Below are 5,756 nucleotides of genomic sequence, written 5' to 3' on the forward strand. Positions count from 1 at the left end.
ATGCTCATTGCTGCTGAATCAGAAACGATTTGGCGAAGCAATGGAGCATATTTGTTGGGAAAGTCAACCGACCATGCTTCCGAGGACGTTCTAGGAGAACCGACCTGCGTTTGCTGCCAAAAGAAAGGGTGTTGGATACAAGTCTGCCCAAAGAGCCTGAAGAGTCCCGAAGATGGGAGAGTCAAAGAGTATGGCTACGCTTTAGGTAAAATCCACTATCTAACTCCGTTAAGTTCCTATTCATTGATTCTTAATACATGATGTGATAATATTGCATTTGAATGTTTTGCAGGATCGGTGAAAAGAGTGGAAGCTTGGTGAAAGAGCAAGATGAATCTAATCACAAGGAATGGATCTTGATCGCATGGACTTGGAGATTAGATTTTGAGCTTAGATAGTTATGATAGAGTTGTTAGAAATTTTTTCTTTTGAAATATGTAGTTTTCAATGGATTTTTCATTGTAAGGACAAATGTTTTCCGCTGCTTTTATAAATAAAATAAATTTTCGTTTGACTTAATTATTTGTTTATTTCCTTGCAATGAGATCGTTATGAAAAATTGGTGTTTGCATATTTCTACAACAAATGGATATGATTCTTATTTATGGTGTTTATGGAATAGTCGAGAATTTACCAAATAGGGAGAGTTTCTCATCGCCCAAGTTTCAATTGGACAGAAACTTGAAATCATGCAACGTGGATGCACGATGAATGAGAAATTTCGTATTTGGAAATTAGACTAATTCATTGACAAAGTGTCAAGTGAAGGACTAGGAGATCGAGTACACAAAGTTGTGTGTTGATCAAAGTCCACCATAAGAGTAACAAGATATTCGTCATGGTTTACTAAAAGTTTAGTAAATATGATTATACTTATAAGATTAAGTGTATTTCTGAATTGATTGAAAAAGTTTAAATCAATAGTAGAACGAATAACAAGAATCAAGTAAGCAGAAAGATAAAAGTTTCTCCATTCTAAGAAGAAGGGAAGGTACCTTTTATGCTTTATGATAGGTCTTAATGATTAAGAACCATATTTCAATTGATCCTCTAAGTACAATTGTATGTTTAAGAAGAGGAATCAAGAATTGAAGAAATGGTTAAATCAAAAAGTCAATCATACTTCGTTCCAAAACAAGTCTTAATGTTAAGATTGTGACATTTAGTGAAAAAGTATTAAGAAGGTTTATAACATTCATTAAATGTGGTAAGTTGTGATGTCTTGGATAAGACAAAGACCAACTAGGACCAATTTATGAAGTGTTTTGATAAAAGCTACACTAATTCTTGAATATTTGTTTTTCAAGAAATGATTATTGACAAGAGAATCTTATATGTCAAGGAGTCAGTGGGAGTCTTAATGGTCTTGAAAGGTTTCAAGAACAAATCAAATAAACCTTATCGATCATCACTAGCACACGAGTTGAGGTTTACAACCTATCGTGTTGACATTATTTTGTTTCTGTGCGGTTCCAATTGAGTTAATTATGCATGTGAGTTCTATGAGTTCTCATTTTGAACGCATAAAAGGCAAAGCACCTTAATCAATGAAAGGTACATTGATAGGAAAAAGTGAGCTGCTTAACTACTTGGAAGACATGGTGGGCAGTTGTGCTACCAAAAGGCAAGAAATCAAGATTAAGAAAGTTCGGTCCATATGAGTTTGAATTTGTCGTAAACTTTGATTTTAACAAATTCACATGGATAGGAACACATACACCGTTTAAATCTAAGTGTCATAAGATTTCCTCCTTCATGAAAATGATTGTGAGGAAATGCTTTCACTAAGAAAGATTTTAAGAAGATAGTGATTGTAAAATTGCATTCTCGAATTCGATTATGGTTACGGTATCCCTTTCCATAATTTGAATTGTGAAGTTTGGCAATTAGTCTTAATTTTTTAGACACACATATGAACTATTGAAGGCAAAGGTGTATAAGTTCGAGAAACCTTGATAAAAGATTATCAAAGCACTAAGTATGAGAAACATGAACTTAAGAAATTCAATAAGCATTGTTTTTCTGAAAGTTAGGCTGTTTCTAAATACATGTCGAAACTAATGGGAGCATAAGTGTTATGTTTTATAATAATCATCATGACAGTGGGAGCCTAAAAGTTATGATTGTATGATTATTAAGGCACGTATTGCAAGTTGGCAATATTAATTATAGAAAACAAGAGTCATTCTTTTCAAAGTTGTAAGGAAGGAATAGTTGTTTTGCTATAATTAAGGGAGAGAATATTACGCTTCATTTCAAATCTAAAGGATTAGGTTGAGAAATGTTAATAAATTTAGTCAAGGGTACATAGTGTGTTCTTAAAATTTCAATTATGATTACGGCATTCCTCTTCACAATTCGAATTTTGAGAACATAGCAAATAAAACATTATGCGTCGTGTCCCATACTCTTCGGGTATAGGAGCGATTGCAAATGCTTTAATGTTAGACCATTCTAAAATTTTCCAAATGTCTAGCGCATTTAGAGGGTAAACGGACTAGAATCGGTTTTGACTAAAATGATTAAACAACTATCAAAGGACAATCCAAATTTCGACGAGGATTGGTCGTTTGTGAATAGTTGGAAGTATAGTATTGGAAAATATGGAAATGTTTCCATATTGGATGGACCATATCGACATTATTATGAATAGATAAGATTCTATTAAGAATAAGTTGTCTTATGGAAAATATGGAAGCGTGTCCATATTGGGAATTGAATATCGAAAATCTATGTCTAGATTAGAAACTTTTATGCAAAAGGATATTCAAAGGAATGACATCATATCCAAGGAATTGTCTTGTAACAATCTCCGATAGAGGACTTTGTAATATCGTTGGCAATAGTCTTTGTGACTTTGGTGCAGTGACATTACGAAGGATCATTACATAAAATGTTAGAATCTAGCATATTTTATAAGTGGCAAGAATTTGATATTCTTAAACTTATGAAAAATGGATTTGGAGTTGTGAAATGAGAATGATTGGAAATGTGTTCAATGTGATCTATTTCACAAAGTGAGAACCATAGGTAAACATTGTATGCATGCTAGGAGCATGGGACAAGTGTAATAATTCAAATAAGAAGTTGATTACCCGAAACGACAAATAATGAGTAATCGATATGGTGATAAATAAAAGGTGTTTTATTTATGCTCAAAGGTTTGAGGCCATATGGGATTAGTATTATCCTTGTGTTTCACTTTGCATGTTTTGACTTCCAGAATAATTGAGTTTATTAAGAATAATCGAATTATTCGAACGGGCCACAGTCATTCATACGTTGGAAGTAGGTATGAATAAAGACTGTCGTGAATTGGTGTGTGGATTGTCTAAAGAGCATTAGACATAAGCAAATGTTTGCTGCAACGTTCATGAATGCTTATGAATATGACTTAAGCATTGGATCAAACCCACGTTCACTTGGATCACTCCATGAATTGTATCACGAGTGATTGGTGAGACGATAACATCTTATATTCTTGAAACCGAGATGTGTGAGTTGTATCTTGTGAGTCGGTTGCACATTGATAATATGTAAACGCACCAGTAATTTGGTGTTATAAAACATATTGTTGTGTGTGATTCGGTGCGTGAGTGCAAGCGAGCATTGTATCAAAGTTTATCCATTCCTTTATTCAAAGTAGGATAAAGGCGATATCTTTGGGCCCCTCGATGATTTAGTGATGACAAACGTAAATGCTCGGCCGGGCTAGGGCTAATTTGATTTGTTCAATTAGTCAGTCGTCATAAATCGGGAATCGAGATATAGTACAAAGAGAATGATTTGAAATCATATCTCATATGATATCTAGAATGGAGGAATATATGATCCCTTATCTAAGGACACGCGTAGGATCAGAGTTGACAACGGCTTTGGAAAGCTACGATTGCAGATCAGGATCTGAAGTCATACGCATAATAGTTATTAGACTTATCCAAGTGGGAGACTGTTGGATTAGTGTCTAAGTCCATAACTATTTTGGTATGTACTTGACCCGATGGTGCATGGTCCTTTTGGTTGCCTTCATCAAAGCAACGTGATTGGAGAAATAAATAAAGAGAGAGAGGTTATTATGATTTATTAATATGTTATAAGAATAATATATTAAAGGAGAGATCATATTTGTTTAATTAATATTGGTCAATAATTAATTAAGAATTAATTTTGTGATCAAATGTAATTAATTAAACTAGAGGGGCTGAATTGTAATTATGTGATAGTTGCAAAATAGGGCAATGGTTATCCTTGTTAAACGATGGATGAATTCAAGGATAAGGATATCCTTAAAATCGTCCAAGGTCCAAGAGATAGGGATTTTCAAGGCTTATCTTATGGTTGCTTGATGGGCAAGTAACTAGATAAGGATAAGGACTGAAACCCTAATCCCCACCCTATATAAAGACCCCTAAGGCCTTAGGATTTCGTGCACTTGATCCCTAGAGCATCTAAGGACGAATTCCTACCTCTCTCCTCTCTTTATACCATCTCCACTTGCTTATGGTGTTTGTAAGCCATTAGAGGAGTGACACTTGTGACTCTAAGCCTTCCAAAGTCAATTCAAGGAGGAATTGGGATTGTTATTGCTACATAAAAATCAAGGTAATATCTTAAACCTAATTATATGTTAATATTGATTTCCATATGCTAGAATTAGGGTTTATAGTCTTGGATTCAAAGCATGTACAATAAAGAAACCTAGATCCAAGCATTAGGGTTTGTATGAGCACATAGGATGTCTTATGACCAAAACCCATCAATAAAGTACCTTGAAAATAGGGCCAAATTGCCAAACGGTAACTTTAGATTGTTCGTGAGTACAAAGTGGATAAGATCGAACCCTTCAGATTGGAGGCTAGGATCTTTCGTTATTGGGATTCGAAACGAAGTCATTTGCCAGTCTTGTAAAATCGTCAGCCTAAGTTGGTATTACTTAGAACATCAAGGATTTCGTAAGTACGGTGGTCTAAGGAAAAAGATAAGAAGAAAATTAACAAATATTTGGGTTCTGTGATGTCTAAAATTTAGATACGAAGTCAGTTAAACCCCGGGCAAAGGTTGCTTCGTTAATTATCAAGAGAGATAATCAACAACTTGTGTATGTTCCCGTGAATTACAATCGAATACTTATAGAGAAGTATCAAAGGACTTCTTTTTCAAGGCTTCAAAGGGTGGCTTACGAACTTTGTTACATATCATCCTAAACATAAGCTTATTAATTGTAACCGAAATTACTTGTTTGACCAGTGTAGTCAGTGACAAATTGCTTTGGAAAATTATGTAAAAGTGACTAAACAAAAGAATTGATACTCACACTGAAATCATATCCAAAGAAAAGTATTTAAGCTGGATCTTGTTAGAAAACAAATTTTGTGGGCTTCGAACATTTGATCAAGACCACTCATATGAAAGAATGTGATTTGGAGTATACAAAATTTTGGTACCGAAACAAGTGTTTTGTAAGAATCTGGAACAAAGTTCCCCATCAATTCCTTGGTAATTTCATATATTTGGGTTTCACTTGCATCACGGTCTCATGAATTAAGATCATTAACACAGATTTTTGACATGTTTAAGTCATGATTGGTTTAATCAATGACCTCTTGAACATGCGTCTTTGTGTGTGAGAAGTGTTAAGAATCTTTTGATGAAAAAGATGGTTAAAGATTCGAATGTACCTCAGTTAGACATGGACCAAATAGTAAACTCTTAACTCATTTGAGAAGAGTAAGGTAGCTCAGTGACTAATGCAAATG

This window comes from Lactuca serriola, chromosome 5, assembly GCF_051521515.1.
Source record: "Lactuca serriola cultivar US96UC23 chromosome 5, Lser_US96UC23_V15, whole genome shotgun sequence".
Classification (NCBI taxonomy): Eukaryota; Viridiplantae; Streptophyta; class Magnoliopsida; order Asterales; family Asteraceae; genus Lactuca; species Lactuca serriola.